Here is an 18,218-nt window from a genome sequence, read left to right as displayed (position 1 = left end):
CGTGCCTCGAGTGCTGCGACGTCCTCTGTGCGTCATTGTCTGGACTAGCTGTCCCCCTCCCCGTCCGACAAACTTTCATATGAGTCGTCATCGTCTGTCCTGATGTCTCTGTCTGTCCTCTGTGTGTCAGGCCTCGGTGTGCCAGCCTCAGTGGATGGCTCTCCTGCCCGTTGTCGTCCCCGTCTGTCCGGTTGGACACTGCGGCCGGAAGAGGTTGGTGCTGCATGTCGGCGTGGTGAACGGTCGGTCCCACGGCGGTGCTCGTGTGGCCCTGGATAACACATTAAGGCAGGTCTCGTTAGTCCTTGCGTCATCGTTTGTTAGGGATTGAGGGGGTGCGTAGTGAGGGCGTTGACTGTGGGGTGGTGCAGTGTTAGGCGGTGGGGTGTGAGGGGGGGGTAGGGACAGAGATGGGATGAGGGACTGCATGCATACAGTGGATTCTCACTTGGAGCTTCGCCTCCGACCTGGCACGGTGCTCCCTCCCTGCCCTCTGCTCGTATGGGGTCAGGGGGTGCAGCTGGGGAGATTCACCTCCGGTTCTTGCACGCTCCCGGAAATTTGCGCGCTGTCTTGCCCTTGGGGGGGTGGGGGGGGGGGGGGGGGGGGGGGGGGGGGGGGGCGGAGCACATGGTTAGACGCACATTTGCAGGATGCACGTATGAACGCAACTTTATCACACGCAAGGGACACTCCGACCCACGCCATGGCACCTGCCCACGGGGGTGGGGGGTGGGGGGGGATCCACTTGTGTCCCGGGTGCAATCAGCCCCACGCCCCCTGCCCCACCCCCAGGCCTCCTGCCCCCCCCCCCCCCCCGCCCCCCTGCGCCCCCCTCCCCCCGGCCGCCCCCCGCCGCCCCCCCCCCGGCCCCCTGCACCCCCCCCCCCGGCCCCTTGCCCACCTCCCCCCGGCCGCCCCCCGCCGCCCCCCGCCGCTCCCCCCCGGCCCCCTGCCCCCCCCGGCCCCCTGCCCCCCCCCCCCCCCCCCGGCCCCCCACCACCCTCCCGGCGCCCGCCCCGCTCCCCGGCACCCCCCCCCCCACCCCCGGCACCCGCCCTGCTCCCGGCGCCCCCCCCTCCCCCGCCGCCCCCCCCCACCTCCGGCCCCTCCCCCCACCCCCGGCGGCCCCCCGCTCGCGGCGCCACCCCCTAGCGTGGGCAATGGGGGGGCATTGCCCGGGGCGTGGCTCAGGAAACTTACCCTCTCTGCCCTCATGAGGTTGTGCAGCTTCTTCCTGCACTGTTCCCCCACGCGGGGGATGTGCCCCACAGCGCAGACTGGGGCTCCACCTCTCGCCATCCACGCCTCACGGTGCTGCTTGACTGCCGTTGTCCTCGTTGGGGGTTGAGGGATGGCCCTGCGCTCCTCCACTGCATCCAACAGTGACTCCAGGTCAACTGTCCCTGAAGCGGGGTGCGGCACGACGGGGCTCCTCCATGTCGTCCACCGATGTTTCTGTGCACCCTGCGCTCTTCCTTATACGTGGCGCGGCGTCATCGTGGCGTCGCACGATGACGGGCGCCGCTCCAGCACTCTGCACACCGCGTTCCTCGCGGCCCCGCTGCTGGCCCCCTCTCAGGCAGTGAATTGGCCGCGGCGTAGGCCCGTTCGCACCGTCGTGGACGTGGACACCGTTCAGGACGACGCGGGCACTTGGTCTCCCATATTGGAGAATCGCCCCCCACAACTTTTCACAATATACATTAATGATCTGGAAGAAGGAACTGAAGGCACTGTTGCTACGTTTGCAGATGATACAAAGTTCCGTAGAGGGACTGATAGTGTTGAGGAAGCAAGGGGGCTGCAGAAAGATTTGGACAGGCTAGGAGAGCGGGCAATGAAGAGGCAGCTGAAACACAATGTGGAAGTGTGTGAGGTTATGCACTTTAGACGGAGGAACTTAGGCATAGACTATTTTCTAAATGGGGAAATGCTCAGGAAATCAGAAGCACAAAGGGACTTGGGAGTCCTTGTTCACGATTCTCTTAAGGTTAATCTGCAGATTCAGTCGACAGTTAGGAAGGCAAATGCAATGTTAGCATTCATATCAAGAGGGCTAGAATACAAGACCAAGGATGTACTTCTGAAGCTGTCTAAGGCGCTGGTCAGACCCATTTGGAGTATTGTGAGCAGTTTTGGGCCCGTATCTAAGGAAGGATGTGCTGGCCTTGGAAAGGGTCCAGAGGAGGATCACAAGAATGATCCCTGGAATGAACAGCTTGTCATATGAGGAACGGTTGAGGACTTTGGGTCTGTACTTGTTGGAGTTTAGGTGAGGGGGGATCTTATTGAAACTTACAGGATACTGTGAGGCCTGGATAGAGTGAATGTGGAGAGGATGTTTCCACTTGTAGGAAACACTAGAACCAGAGGACACAATCACAGACTAAAGGGGCGATCCTTTAAAACAGAGGTGAGGAGGAATTTCTTCAGCCAGAGGGTGGTGAATCTGTGGAACTCTTTGCCGCAGAAGGCTGTGGAGGCAAAATCACTGAGTGTCTTTAAGACCGAGTTGATAGATTCTTGATTAATAAGGGGGTCAGGCGTTATGGGGAGAAGGCAAGAGAATGGGGATGAGAAAATATCAGCCATGATTGAATGGCGGAGCAGACTCAATGGGCCGAGTAGCCTAAATTCTGCTCCTATGTCTTATGGTCTAATGGCCTTTCTGAGGCAGCGGAAGGTGTAGACAGAATCAATGGGAGGGTGGCAACTAGGTGTTTTTCACAGTAACTTCATTGCAGTGTTAATGTAAGCCTACTTGTGACAATCATAAAGATTATTATTATTAATTGCAGAAATCTATAGAAGGGTGAGTTATCATTACTTGAAATTGGGGAGGTACATGTGATTGTACTATTTAATGTATAGGTTGAGCATTGACGGACCTGGTGGCATTTTCTTGCTCTTCCATTTGTCTGTTTCTCAGAACAAATTGCAGAGATCACATTTAAAACGGGAATTTATACAAGACAAAACATCTAAGTGTTCTTTTCCTAGGTTAACTTGATAAGCATATCGACAAGCAAGGGCAGACAACTTGGAAAATTTCGAAAGATATAAAGGGAGAGGGTATGATACCAAGGGCAAAATGTATTCCCACAGATACCTATTTAGTACATTTATTCAGCTAAGAAGAACGTCAGTATTGTGTTAACATTTTGCTGTTAAGCAACCCCAGTTTAGGCGATGGTACTATACTCAGCAAAAGAAGTATAAGCTTTCACAAGTCAAAAAGGAACCACATTTATAAAACAGCACCCTCTGGTGGAAATCTGAAGCAAGAGCTAGGATTCAGATTGCAAAATTAACATTGGGTAAGCTTCAAGAAGAAACAAATAATTAAGTGGCAAATTATATTTCATATCCAGCTTTTATCTTCTTCCTGAATGAATTGGCCCTCGCTTGGCTAAAGTTACCATCGTCAAAGACGATTAGCACAGGCAGGCAGCAGGTGGATTGCGCCAGCCTCACAATCCTTCTTTCTGGCAGCTGGCTCACACCTTCTAGAGCCCATTTCTTATTTCCGTTCTCCCCTCATGCTGCATGGTACAGAGTACCAGTTCTGAGTAACAGGGCTGGCGTTTGTGTGTCTCCACCATACTGGTAGTGACCCAGATGTTTTTTGTGGACTCGAAAGGTGCAGTCCTCCTCAACTAGTGCCATGGGAACTTTAACCTCCACTTCATTTGCAGGATGACAGATGCCTGGTTTATTGTCCAAAGGCCAGTTACCCCATCGTTTCACCAAAGAATCACCCTGAATTACATGTCCAAGTTCTGGAATGTGGCTTGAACCCACACGATTATAGGTCAGAAGCAATTAACTGAGCCAAGTGTTTTTGCTGAAGATTTTTTTCACAGTGTAAGAGTCCTTCCTGTGTATTTCCTTGGGTTCCATTTCTTTTCTTTTTATTACTTTGGCCCGTGAACTCATAATCGGGATGTGCCTTTAATCAGACGTTGAAGCAGCCTGCTTACCAGGGCACTGTGTTCCCAGGTTTTGTATTTTGGAAGGGAGAAGCCAGGCTCTTTGATTCTGAATGGATCTCAGGAACCAGCTTTGGAGGGACTTGGTATGATTGGTAAGTTAGTGTTAATAAGTAGGGAGTGTCTACAAAATAATAATTCTACCGTTGCAATGCCTCTTATTTTTGCAATTAATGGAGCTGAACAGCTACTTTATTTCAAGCTGAATCCATGTACAGGTGAATCATATTGTTTGGAACTTATCTTTAAATAATAGCCTTCCATGCATTTTGTAGAAGTGCATTAAAAATTGGTCTATATCTTTTCAAGATTATCAGAGCCATAGCTGATTTTGTTTATAAAGTTACTCTTCATTCAAAAAACAAAATCAATATTCAGCAATTAAAAAAAAATGTAATGAAAAATTCTGGAGCATGAAGAAATTGTGCAAAGGTTGATGTTTCATTTATTTTTCATATTATTTCTTCACGCCTCTGCTTGAGTATGAAGACATTTCTAAAGACTTTAATGTCACTTTCAGTAACGTACTGCGGATTTCAGAAGATTCTGTGGTGCATGTGCCCCAGAACATACTCCTGGTAAACGTGTGTTTAAAAGAACAGAAAATACTGGAAATACTCAGCATCATCTGTGGACAGAGAAACAGACCTTTCATATCACAACATAAAATTCTTGTTTCATTGCTCTAGCAACTGATATGTAAACTGCAACTTCTCCTCCTGGTTTCAGTTAAAGTTTTTAATGCTATTAGATCCCTTCTTTGCCTTAATGGGTTGCTCCAATATTACATCAGTGGTAGGAGTTGAAATTGAAGTCAGGAGTTCAAAGGCAGAGTTGCTCTCATAATGCTGGCAGTGCAAAGTGAATTCCTATCAGCTGTTGTTTTGACAAAGGAATACAGTAGAAATCCAAAGCAGCTGTTGCTATACAAGGCATTGAATCAGACCTCATCTGGAGTTTTTTGTCAGTTAATTTTAGAGAGGATATTGAACGTTATAGAATAAAGCAACAAATATCCAAGTATGAAGAATTTGAGTGATGAGGAAAGATTAAGGAAGCTGTGCTTTCTTCCTTAAGAAGAAACTTCAGGGTGATCTAGCTGAAGGTTTGAGATTATGAAAGGAACTAGATGTAACTCCTTATTTCCCCCCAATAGGATTGTAAATTGGTGTCCAGAAACACCAATTTACAATTATATAGCACCTGTAAGGTTGTAAAATATCTCAAGCTACTTCATGTGAAGGAGAAAAGGATATTTGGAAAATAATCTGGAATTAAAAGAGTTAGTGGAAATAACTGAAAGCAAGTTGGCACTGAAAGTGTTGTGCTGGTCAAGGAGACACAGCCTGAGTGAGTGAGACACAGACAGAGTGAGAATTTGAAACTTGGTAATTTGGTGCAGTGAGGTAACCAGGAAGGTTTCGGGAGCCGTTCGGAGGAGGAGGAGCAGTCTCTGTGTGAGTATAAAAACCTACTTTGACCCGGGGATCGCTGCCGAGTTTCGGGAGTTGTTCGGAGGAGGAGGAGCAGTCTCTGTGAGTATAAAAACCTAACGGTAACTTCCTGTTTTCCAGTTTTTTTTCTCCAAATGTGACGTCAGAGGGAAGATGTGATCTGATTGGTTGATAGCAAATCTGCCCCAAATTTTAAAAAAACACAGCTAAACTCGTAAACTTAAATTAAACTAATTAATTAATTAGAGATGGCTGGTCAGGTGATGTGATTGAGCTGCTTGATGTGGGAGCTGGCAGATCCCATTGCGAGCTGCAGCGACCACATCTGCAGTAAGTGTTGGCTGCTCGAAGAGCTCCGGCTCAAAGTTGATGAGCTGGAGTCTGAGCTTCAAACACTGAGGCACATCCAGGAGGGGGAGACTTACCTGGACACTGTGTTTCAGGAGGCAGTCACACCTGTCAGAGTAAGTAGTTTAAATCCTGCCAGTGGCCAGGGACAGCAGGGTGTGACTGCAAGTCAGGCAGGTAAAGGGAACCAGCAGTCAGGAACTCAGGAGCCTCAGCCCTTGACCCTGTCCAACAGGTATGAGGCATTTGCTCCCTGTGTGGATGGCGAACAGGGCTGCAGGAAGGATGAGTCAGCTGACCAAGGCATCATGGTTCAGCAGGCCATTGAAGGGGAGGGAGTAAATAGGCAAGTTGTAGTTGTAGGGGATTCTATTATCAGGGGGATAGATAGTATCCTTTGTGAGCAGGATAAAGAGTCCCGCATGGTATGTTGCCTGCCCGGTGCTAGGGTGCGGGACATCTCTGACCGGCTTGAAAGGATACTGGATAGGGAGGGGGAGGATCCAGTTGTTGTGGTCCATGTCGGTACCAACAACATAGGCAAGTCGAGGAAAGAGATTATAAAGAGCTAGGATTCAAATTTAAAAAACAGGTCCTCAAGAGTCATAATCTCCGGATTACTGCCCGAGCCACGTGCAAATTGGCATACTATGGTGGCAAAAATAAGGGAAGTTATCACGTGGCTGAAAGAGTGGTGTGGGAAAGAGGGGTTCCTTTTCAAGGGACACTGGCATCAGTTTTGGGACAGGGAAGACCTATACCGTTGGGATGGTCTCCACCTGAACCGAGCTGGGACCAGTGTTCTGGCGAAAAGAGTAAATAGGGTGGTCAATAGGACTTTAAACTAGAGATTGGGGGGGGAAGGGAAAGTCAGGGAACCAAGAGGTGAAGTAATCAATGGGAAGCGTAGCTGCTTAGGAATACAAAAAAGCACAAAAAGACAGAACTCAGGAGAGGTTACGATAGTCCCCATCCCACAAAATATGACACAGTGTATGGAAAGGCTCAGTAAACCAAGGTCCACCACACTAAGAAAACAAAAAGGGACGGTTAATAGAGAATTAAAGGTGCTATATTTAAATGCGCGCAGTGTACGGAACAAGGTAGATGAGCTTGTGGCCCAGATTGTGACTGGCAGGTATGATGTGGTAGGCATCACAGAGACGTGGTTGCAGAGGGTTCAGGACTGGCATTTAAACATCCAGGGATTCACAACCTATCGAAAAGACAGAGAGGTGGGCAGAGGGGGCGGGGTTGCCTTGCTAATTAGGAATGAAATTAAATCAATAGCACTAAACGACATAGGGTCAGATGATGTGGAGTCTGTGTGGGTAGAGTTGAGGAACCACAAAGGCAAAAAAACCATAATGAGAGTTATGTACAGGCCTCCTAACAGTGGTCAGGACCAGGGGCACAAAATGCACCATGAAATAGAAAGTGCATGTCAGAAAGGCAAGGTCACAGTGATCATGGGGGACTTCAATATGCAGGTGGACTGGGTAAATAATGCTGCCAGTGGACCCAAGGAAAGGGAATTCATTGAATGTTTACAGGAGGGCTTTTTGGAACAGCTTGTGATGGAGCCCACGAGGGAAGAGGCCATTCTGGCCTTAGTGTTATGTAATGAGCCAGACTTTATTAAAGATCTTAAAGTAAGGGAACACTTAGGAGGCAGTGATCATAATATGGTAGAATTCAATCTCCAATTTGAAAGAAAGAAGGTAGAATCAGATGTAAAGGTGTTACAGTTAAATAAAGGTAACTACAGGGGCATGAGGGAGGAACTGACGAAACTCGACTGGGAGCAGAGCCTAGTGCGAAAGACAGTAGAACAGCAATGGCAGGAGTTTCTGGGAGTAATTGAAGACACAGTACAGAGGTGTGGTAGTATGCATTAGGGGTCATGTGGGACTGTGAAGCCATGATGTCATTGGCTGACAGATCCCGGGTCCTGGTTGGACGTTGACCTCTAGCTCCGCCCTGAAGGCGGAGTATAAGTACCTGGAGCCCTCCCCCGCAGGTAGTTTACTACTGAACTGCGGGGGAAACAGTCACGCTTAATAAAGCCTCATCGACTTCACTCTATTCGTCTCTCGGAGTCTTTGTGCGCTACAATTTATTAAGCGTGCCTAAAAAGGACTATGGAGCTCAGGATCATCCCGGAATGCCTGAGGACCAGCCCCCACACAGTGAACGCGGCAGCAGCTTTCAAGCATTGGCAGACTTGTTTCGAGGCCTACCTCAGAACGGCCACCGGCCGGGTCACAGAAGACCAAAAACTACAGGTCCTGCACTCGAGGTTAAGCACGGAGATTTTCTCTTTCATCGAAGACGCAGAGGATTTCCAGACGGCGTTCGCAGTACTGAAAAGTCTCTATGTCAGCCCAGTAAACCAGATCTACGCTCGCTATCAACTCGCAACGAGGCGGCAAAGTCCCGGAGAATCGATAGATGAATTCTACGCCGCGCTACTAATTTGGGGACGAGCCTGCAGCTGCCCGTCGGTGAACGCAAATGAACACACGGACATGTTAATGCGCGATGCTTTGTGGCAGGTATGAACTCCTCCCAAATCCGCCAAAGACTTCTAGAAAAAGAGTCGCTAGGACTCTCAGAGGCACGGGCCCTAGCAGCCTCCCTAGACGTGGCCGCGCGTAATACGCGCGCCTACGGCCCCGACCGCGCGGCAGCCCATTGGGCTCCGTACGTACCCGTCGCGACAAACCCACCAACCCCCCCCCGGACACCCCACAGGCTTGCGCGGTCCAAACACCAAGTTGCACCGGGGGCGCCCGCTGCTATTTCTGCGGCCAGGCGAAACACCCCCGGCAGCGCTGCCCGGCCCGCGCAGCAATCTGCAAGAGCTGCGGGAAAAAGGGCCATTTCGCGGTTGTGTGCCGGTCCTGCGAGGTCGCCGCTGTCCCGGGAGAACAGGGAGCACTGCACGCCGCTTACGCTCCCCAACACCCCCCCCCCCCGCGCCCCATGTATGACCCGCCGGTGCTACCACTTTGGGTCCCGACCACCGCTCTCCCCGGAGAAGAGGGAGTTCTGCGCAGCTCTAACGCCCCACAAACCTCCCCCCCCCCCGTGCCCCACGTATGACGACCCGCCGGCGCTACCAATTTGGGTCCCGACCACCGCTGTCCCCAGAGATGAGGGAGCCCCGCGCGTTCCTAACGCTCCCCAACCCCCCCAGCGCCCCATGTGCGACCCGCAGACGCCGCCATTTTGGGTCCCGGCCACCACGAGGGGAGGAAGGGCGCCGCCATCTTGGACCACCCCAGACCTGTACGACGCATGGGGCGGCCATTTTGTCCACCCCCGCCGCCATCTTGTGACCCCCCAGCCATGTGCGATGCATGGGGGCAGCCATTTTGTTCATCCCCGACGCCATCTTGGACGGCAACAACGGACCCCAGTGTCGACGGCTCCACGGGGTTCGAAGAAGACGCTCCACTACTACAACCACGTCTCGCTTCAATAACGCTGGACCAAGCTCGGCCCCGGACACTCCAGACGGCGACGACAACGGTGCTGATAAACGGGCACGAGACACCATGCCTAGTCGACTCCGGGAGCACGGAGAGCTTTATCCGCCCCGACACGGTAAGACGCTGTTCCTTGACCACCTATCCCAGCGCACAAAAGATTTCCCTAGCTGCAGGATCCCACTCCGTACAGATCAAAGGTTTCTGCATAGTTACCCTAACGGTGCAGGGGAGGGAGTTCAAAAACTACAGGCTCCACGTCCTTCCCCAACTCTGCGCCCCCACATTACTGGGATTAGACTTCCAGTGCAATCTACAGAGCCTTACCTTCAAATTCGGCGGCCCAATACCCCCACTCACTATCTGCGGCCTCGCAACCCTCAAGGTGCAACCCCCGTCCTTGTTTGCGAACCTCACCCCGGATTGCAAACCCGTTGCCACTAGGAGCAGACGGTACAGCGCCCAGGACCGGACCTTCATTCGGTCCGAAGTCCAGCGGCTACTAAAGGAAGGCATAATCCAGGCCAGCAATAGTCCCTGGAGAGCACAGGTGGTAGTAGTGAAGACAGGGGAGAAGCAAAGGATGGTCATAGACTATAGCCAGACCATCAACAGGTACACACAACTAGACGCGTACCCTCTCCCACGCATATCTGACATGGTCAATCGGATTGCCCAATATAAAGTCTTCTCCACCGTGGACCTCAAGTCCGCCTACCATCAGCTCCCCATCCGCCCAAGTGACCGCAAGTACACAGCCTTCGAGGCAGACGGGCGATTATACCATTTCCTAAGGGTCCCATTTGGCGTCACAAACGGGGTCTCGGTCTTCCAACGAGAGATGGACCGAATGGTTGATCAACACGGGTTGCGGGCCATGTTCCCGTATCTCGACAATGTAACCATCTGCGGCCACGACCAGCAGGACCACGACGCCAACCTCCAAAAATTCCTCCAGACCGCTAAAGCCTTGAACCTCACGTACAACGAGGACAAGTGCGTTTTTAGCACCAACCGGCTAGCCATCCTGGGCTACGTAGTGCGCAATGGGATAATAGGCCCCGATCCCGAACGTATGCGCGCCCTCATGGAATTTCCCCTCCCGCACTGCTCAAAAGCCCTGAAACGCTTCCTGGGATTCTTTTCATACTACGCCCAGTGGGTCCCCCAGTACGCAGACAAGGCCCGCCCTCTAATACAGACCACGACCTTCCCTCTGTCGACAGAGGCTTGCCAGGCCTTCAGCCGCATCAAAGCGGATATCGCAAAGGCCACGATGCGCGCCATCGACGAGTCCCTCCCCTTCCAGGTCGAGAGCGACGCATCCGACGTAGCTCTAGCGGCCACCCTTAACCAAGCGGGCAGACCAGTGGCCTTTTTCTCCCGAACCCTCCACGCTTCAGAAATCCGCCACTCCTCAGTGGAAAAGGAAGCCCAAGCCATAGTGGAAGCTGTGCGACATTGGAGGCATTACCTGGCCGGCAGGAGATTCACTCTCCTCCCCGACCAACGGTCGGTAGCCTTCATGTTCGACAATGCACTGCGGGGCAAAATCAAAAACGACAAGATCTTAAGGTGGAGGATCGAGCTCTCCACCTTCAACTACGAGATCTTGTATCGTCCCGGAAAGCTGAACGAGCCGTCCGATGCCCTATCCCGCGGCACATGTGCCAACGCACAAATTAACTGCCTCCAAACCCTCCACGAGGACCTCTGCCACCCGGGGGTCACTCGGTTTTTCCACTTTATCAAGTCCCGCAACCTCCCATACTCCTTAGAGGAGGTCCGTACAGTCAGAAGGAACTGCCACATCTGCGCAGAGTGCAAACCGCATTTTTTCAGGCCGGATGGTGCGCACCTGATTAAGGCTTCCCGCCCCTTTGAACGCCTTAGTCTGGACTTCAAAGGACCCCTCCCCTCCACCGACCGCAACACATACTTCCTTAATGTGGTGGACGAGTACTCCCGCTTCCCATTCGCCATCCCCTGTTCTGACATGACCCCGGCCACAGTCATTAAAGCCCTGAACACCATATTCACACTGTTCGGTTGCCCCGCATACGTCCACAGCTACAGGGGGTCCTCTTTTATGAGTGACGAGCTGCGCCAGTTCCTGCTCAGCAACGGGATAGCCTCGAGCAGGACGACCAGCTACAACCCCCGGGGGAACGGGCAAGTAGAGAGGGAGAACGGCACGGTCTGGAAGACCATCCTACTGGCCCTACGGTCCAGGGACCTCCCAGTTTCACGGTGGCAGGAGGTCCTTCCGGACGCCCTCCACTCCATCCGGTCACTACTGTGTACGAGCACTAATCAAACGCCTCATGAGCGCCTCCTTGTCTTCCCCAGGAAGTCCTCCTCTGGAACGTCGCTGCCGACCTGGCTGGCGGCCCCAGGACCCATCTTGCTCTGAAAGCACCTGCGGGCGCACAAGTCGGACCCGTTGGTGGAAAGGGTTCACCTCCTTCACGCGAACCCGCAGTACGCCTACGTGGAGTACCCCGACGGCCGACAGGACACGGTCTCTCTGCGAGATCTGGCGCCCGCCGGCAACACACACACCACCCCGACACCAATCACCCAACCCACCCCCTTCCTGCCACCGCCACACCCCGCGACCGCCCCCTTCCCAGGAGGATCAGTCCTCCTCCCAGGCCCGACCAGGAATAAAGCCCAAGCTGAAACCGTAAGGCTCCCGGAGAAGACAACACCGGAACAAGCACCACCGCCACCGGGGCCGAGGCGATCGACACGGACGACCAGACCGCCCGACCGACTCGTGGCGTCGATCTAACAGTACAATGTGGACTTTTAATGAGAACATTTTGTCTTTTCCTGACGATTGCTGTAAATAGTTGAAACAAAAAAAAAAAACCTTGTACATACTGTTATATTGAAAGTTTTCCTCCCAGAACAGAAACAAACAGAGGATAACAAAGAGAGAAATAAGGAAAGAGAGGATCAAATATGAAGGTAGGCTAGCCAGTAACATTAGGAATGATAGTAAAAGTTTCTTTAAATACATTAAAAACAAACGGGAGGCAAAAGTAGACATTGGGCCACTCCAAAATGACGCTGGTAATCTAGTGATGGGAGACAAGGAAATAGCCGAGGAACTAAATAAGTACTTTGCGTCAGTCTTCACTGTAGAAGACATGAGTAATATCCCAACAATTCAGGAGAGTCAGGGGGCAGAGTTGAATATGGTAGCCATCACAAAGGAGAAAGTGCTAGAGAAACTAAGAGGTCTAAAAATTGATAAATCTCTGGGCCCAGTTGGACTGCATCCTAGAGTTCTAAAGGAGATAGCTGAAGAAATAGTGGAGGCGTTAGTTATGATCTTTCAGAAGTCACTGGAGTCAGGGAAAGTCCCAGAGGATTGGAAAATCGCTGTTGTAACCCCCCCTGTTCAAGAAGGGAACAAGGAAAAAGATGGAAAATTATAGGCCAATTAGCCTAACCTCAGTTGTTGGCAAGATTCTAGAATCCATTGTTAAGGATGAGATTTCTAAATTCTTGGAAGTGCAGGGTCGGATTAGGACAAGTCAGCATGGATTTAGTAAGGGGAGGTCGTGCCTGATAAACCTGTTAGAGTTCTTTGAAGAGATAACAAATAGGTTAGACCAAGGAGAGCCAATGGATGTTATCTATCTTGACTTCCAAAAGGCCTTTGATAAGGTGCCTCACGGGAGTCTGCTGAGTAAAATAAGGGCCCATGGTATTCGAGGCAAGGTACTAACATGGATTGACGATTGGCTGTCAGGCAGAAGGCAGAGAGTTGGGATAAAAGGTTCTTTTTTGGAATGGCAACCGGTGACTAGTGGTGTCCCGCAGGGTTCAGGGTTGGGGCCACAGCTGTTCTATTTATATATTAACAATCTAGATGACGGGACTGGGGGCATTCTGGCTAAGTTTGCCGATGATACAAAGATAGGTGGAGGGGCAGGTAGTATGGAGGAGGTGGGGAGGCTGCAGAAAGATTTAGACAGTTTAGGAGAGTGGTCCAAGAAATGGCTGATGAAATTCAACGTGGGCAAGTGCGAGGTCTTGCACTTTGGAAAAAAGAATAGAGGCATGGACTATTTTCTAAACAAAATTCATAATGCTGAATTGCAAAGGGACTTGGGAGTCCTAGTCCAGGATTCTCTAAAGGTAAACTTGCAGGTTGAGTCCGTAATTAAGAAAGCAAATGCAATGTTGTCATTTATCTCAAGAGGCTTGGAATATAAAAGCAGCGATGTACTTCTGAAGCTTTATAAAGCATTAGTTAGGCCCCATTTAGAATACTGTGAGCAATTTTGGGCCCCACACCTCAGGAAGGACACACTGGCACTGGAGCAGGTCCAGCGGAGATTCACACGGATGATCCCAGGAATGGTAGGCCTAACATACGATGAACGTCTGAGAATCCTGGGATTATATTCATTGGAGTTTAGGAGGTTGAGGGGAGATTTAATAGAAACTTACAAGATAATGAATGGCTTAGATAGGGTGGATGTAGGGAAGTTGTTTCCATTAGCAGGGGAGACTAGGACCCGGGGGCACAGCCTTAGAATAAAAGGGAGTCACTTTAGAACAGAGATGAGGAGAAATTTCTTCAGCCAGAGAGTGGGTCTGTGGAATTCATTGCCACAGAGGGCGGTGGAGGGCTATGGAGAGAGAGCGGGTAAATGGAGTTGAAATCAGCCATGATTGAATGGTGGAGTGGACTTGATGGGCCGAATGGCCTTACTTCCGCTCCTATGTCTTATGGTCTTATGGTCTTATGGCTAAGAGGTGATTGGAGCTTAGTATGATGTGAATGTAACTGGAGGAGAACTGCTATATATGTTGCAGTTTTGAGAGCTTTAGAAAGCTGCTGAGGAAAGTGTCAGTGAAGTTAAGCTGGATGTGATATAGGTTATTGGGTTCTGCCAAGGGTCAGCAGCATCTAAAGACATGGGTTCACTTAGTTATATCTCTCCACTACCTTATTGGCATGTACATTATCTTTGTACTGTCAGGTTGCTTGTCCAATTATCCAGATGTAGGGGAGACAGTCTCCTCCAGTTCAACATTGGAAATGCTGAGTCATCACCTTCTAACGAATGCTACAAAGCTTGTGACCGTACTACTGATTCCATCTTGTTGCCTGGTCACTGCCTCAGGTGAACCTGACTGAAACCTCCGGTATCCTACTTCACCAAGAGCTCAGCTCCCAACCCATGTCCTCTTCATCACAATGGGCATTATTATTTCACCGATAGAAAACTGGTTGGCAGAGAGGAAACAAAGAGTAGGAATTAATGGGTCCTTTTCAAATTGGCAGGCAGTAACTAGTGGGGTGCCATAGGGATCGGTGCTAGAACCCCAGCTATTCACAATATATATTAATGATTTGGATGAGGGAACAAAATGTAACATCTCAAAGTTTGCAGATGATACCAAGTTAGGTGGGAGGATGAACTGTGACGAGGATGCAGGGATCCTACAGCATGATCTGGACAGGTTGGGCGAGTGGGCAAATCAATGGCAGATGCAGTATAGTTTGGATAAGTGTGAGGTTATTCACTTTGGAAGCAAAAACAGGAAGGCAGATTACTACCTGAGTGGTTGTAAATTGGGAGAGGGGAGTGTGCAGCAGGACCTGGGTGTCCTTGTGCACCAGTCACTGAAGATAAGCATGCAGGTGCAGCAGGCGGTAAAGAAGGCTAATGGTATGTTGGCCTTCATTGCAAAAGGTTTCGAGTATAGAAGCAGGGATGTGTTGCTGCAATTATACAGGGCCTTGGTGGGGCCACACCTGGAGTATTGTGTGCAGTTTTGGTCTCCTTCTCTGAGGAAGGATGTTCTTGCTCTCGAGGGAGTGCAGTGAAGATTTACCAGACTGATTCCAGAGATGGCGGGACTGTTATATGAGGAGAGATTGACTAGGTTGGGATTATTCTCGCTGGAGTTGAGAAGAATGAGGGGGGATCTCATAGAGACTTATAAAATTCTAACAGGACTAGACAGGGTTGATGCAGGGAAGATGTTACCAATGATAGGTGTGTCCAGAACCAGGGGTCACAGTCTGAGGATTCAGGGTAAACCATTTCGACAGAGATGAGGAGACATTTCTTCACCCAAAGAGTGGTGAGCCTGTGGAATTCAATACCACAGGAAGTAGTTGATGCTAAAACATTGAATATATTCAAGAGGCGGCTAGATATAGCACTTGGAGAAAATGGAGTCAAAGGCTATGGGGAGAAAGCAGGATTAGGCTATTGAGTTGGATGATCAGCCATGATCGTGATGAATGGCGGAGCAGGCTCGAAGATCCAAACGGCCTCCTCCTGCTCCTATCTTCTACGTATCTATGTATAACATTATCCATCTCTAACCTGCTTTAGTCCATATACTGTTGAAACACCTCATGTGTTCCTTTTACTTCCAGAATCAATTATTCCAATGCTCTCCTATCTGGCCTCCCAATCTCCCCTCTCTATAAACCTTATCTCATCCAAAACTCTGTAGCCCATATGCCACCTCACACCAGGTCCTTTTCACCCACCATCCCTGGGCATGCTGACCTACATTGACTGCAGGTTCTCCAATGCCTCAAACTTAAAATTTTCACCATTGTCTTCAAATCACTTCATTGTCTGCCTCTTTGTTTTGCCTCCTCCAACCCTATCAACATTATGCACTCCTCCAATGTTGGCCTCTTCCTGAAATCCCTTTGCCCCACTATTGATGATCACATGGATGTTCAACTGTATAGACTATTAGCACTGTGGTAGCGAATTCCATGGTTTAACCACTCTCTGGGTGAAGACATTTCTCCTCACCTCAGTCCTAAAAGGTTTACCCCTTATCCTCAAACTGTGACCCCTAGTTCTGGACTCCCTCCCCCACTTTCAGGAACATTCTTTCTGAACCTACTTTGCCTAATCCTAATTTTGTAAGTTTCTACGAGATCCCCTCTCACTCTTCTAAACTCCAATGAATATAATCCTAACTGACTTAGTCTCTTCTCGTATGATAGTCCCGTCATCCCAGGCATCAGCCTAGTAAACCTGCGCCGAACTCCCTCCATAGCAAGAACATCCTTCCTCAGATAAGGACACCAAAATTGTTTTAGCGAGAACAGTTGAAGGCATCATCCGTGTTCCTGGAGGACGTTCTGCTAATATTAATCATCTTTAGAGCGGCATGGTAGCACAGTGGTTAGCACTGTTGCTTCACAGCACCAGCAACCCGGTTTCAATTCACGCTGTGGTCATTGTTAGTGCGGAGTTTACACTTTCTCCTATGTCACAAGTAGACTCGCATTAACACTGCAATGACATAACTGTGAAAATCCCCCAGTCGCCACACTACGGCGCCTTTTCGGGTACACTGAGGGAGAATTCAGAATGTCCAATTGACAATAATAATATTTATTGTCACATGTAGATTTACATAAACACTGCAATGAATTTACTGTGAAAAGCCCCTAGTCGCCACACTCCGGCGTCTTTTCGGATACATAGAGGGAGAATTGAGAATGTCCAATTCACCTAACAAGCACGTCTTTCAGGACTTGGGGGAGGAAACCAGAGCGCCCGGAAGAAACCAATGCAGACACGGGAAGAACGTGCAGACTCCGCAAAGACAGTGACCAAGCCGAGAATCGAACCCTGGCGCTGTGAAGCAATAGTGTTAACCACCTAAAAAGCACGTCTTTCAGGGATTTTGTGGGAAGAAACCGGAGCACCCAGAGGAATCCCACGCAGACACAGGGAGAATGTACAGACTCCGCACAGACATGACCCAAGCCGGGAATCAAACCCGGGTCCCTGCCGCTGTGAAGCAACAATGCTAACCTCTGTGCTATTGTGCCGCCCATTTACCTAATATTTGATGAAAGCCAAGGAGTTGGAAGCTAAGCAATAATACGGAGTTAAGAGATGTCGAGGAAAGTGTAGCCATCTGGGTTGGCCACTTCCCGACTTAAAATGGAGATCCGCAAAGACTACAGGGAAATTCAGCCAACACAGGCAAAAACTAGCAGGTGCAAAGTCTCCTGTGTATTAGATTTGCAGAAACCCAGACAGCACTGAAACGCACAGCCATCTGCATATTAATGAGCGATCCCCGGGAACAATTGAAACATTTAAGGTGAATAAGGCCAAGCCAGACTCCTCGGCGCCAGCAGGAGCCAAGACAAAGGAAGGCCAACGGACACCTAGGGACCGCCCAGCGATCAGGGAATGGCTCCAGTATTGGAGAAATCAATCCAAGTCATCGGAACGCAGTCCAATCACTTGGAACCAGAGACGGGGTCCGCCCCGAACGGCGCGAAGCCCCTGGGGACTATAAAGTAGAGTCCCCAAATTCAAATCGTCTTTCTTGGCAGGGTCACTCAGCAGCTCGAACCAACCCTTGACAGTGACCTGCCTCGCTGTCGCACCAACCAGGTAAGTCTCCAATCAACGCACGCTACGAGATAGGCACTCCTAGCTACCAGTCCATACCAGCTTTTGAATCCTGCAGACTCAGAATAGAACGAAAGGCCATTTGTTCCCCTGACCTGGTGGGCCAGTCCCAAAGCTAAGTATAGGCCTTTTAGTGTTAGAGACAGTCTAGTAAGTAGAGTTTTATGCATGAGTAGTGATTGACTGTGTATAATAAATGTGTTTTGATTTGAATCTTACTAATTGGTGTGTTGAGTTATTGATCAGTACTTGAACTTGAACCTCGTGGCGGTATCATAAAGATACCTGGCAACTCTAGAGCAAAGGTTATAGAAACAGAGCAAATTAAGTAATGACACAACGGGCAACAAATTAAGAGTCAACCAAAGTTAGCAACATTTACTGCCAACATTCTGATGGGACCCGACTTAGAAGTGGCCTAACCACTCCGGGAGAATCCAAAATTTGAATTAGAATCCAATTGGGAACAGAAAAACCACAAGTGTTCAAGCAGTT

The sequence above is a fragment of the Scyliorhinus torazame genome, chromosome 17, assembly GCF_047496885.1.
Source record: "Scyliorhinus torazame isolate Kashiwa2021f chromosome 17, sScyTor2.1, whole genome shotgun sequence".
NCBI classification, from domain to species: Eukaryota; Metazoa; Chordata; class Chondrichthyes; order Carcharhiniformes; family Scyliorhinidae; genus Scyliorhinus; species Scyliorhinus torazame.
This window is presented reverse-complemented; position numbering follows the sequence as displayed.